Source organism: Egretta garzetta, unplaced genomic scaffold (assembly GCF_000687185.1).
Source record: "Egretta garzetta isolate BGI_Z169 unplaced genomic scaffold, ASM68718v1 scaffold184, whole genome shotgun sequence".
Classification (NCBI taxonomy): domain Eukaryota; kingdom Metazoa; phylum Chordata; class Aves; order Pelecaniformes; family Ardeidae; genus Egretta; species Egretta garzetta.
In genome coordinates this window covers 178445-178961 of record NW_009259484.1, presented here as the reverse complement: position 1 = coordinate 178961, position 517 = coordinate 178445, and positions in this window count along the sequence as shown.

Sequence of the window (517 nt, the reverse complement as noted above, 5' to 3'; positions counted from 1 at the left end):
TGGTGAGAACTTCTGCACCGGCCCCGTTTCTCTCCCCTTCCCAAGGCAACGGCACGCAGCATCAATTAACCCTAAAGCAACGGCACCACCTCGTGTGTGGCTTTTTTTTAGTATTTTCTTCCCCTGTGCAGATCCCTGGAAGTTCTCCACTGGAGTTAAGGGAATTCCAGTGTACCGAGAACAGTCCTGCTTTTTTTTGGTAATGTTTTGTGGACCCCTCAGACCCGCAGGAATCCCGGGCCAAAGTCCGGTAGCGATGCGTCTGTTGGGTAAAGCCTTTGCGTTATGCCTGATCCCAGCGGAGGGGAACCTCGGGCTGCTCTGCGTTCCCCGTTTCCAGATGCTGTTACTTTACAAATGCCAAAGAGCAAATATTAATTATTGAATTATGCTTTAGGGGAGACATTAGGGGGTGCGATTACTGTCTTGCTTTTCGGGCTGAGAAATAATTGCTTTACGTAACAGATCCCTCCCCCGGGATTCCCTTGCGCGTTTCCATTTGCTGCAGAAAATCGCC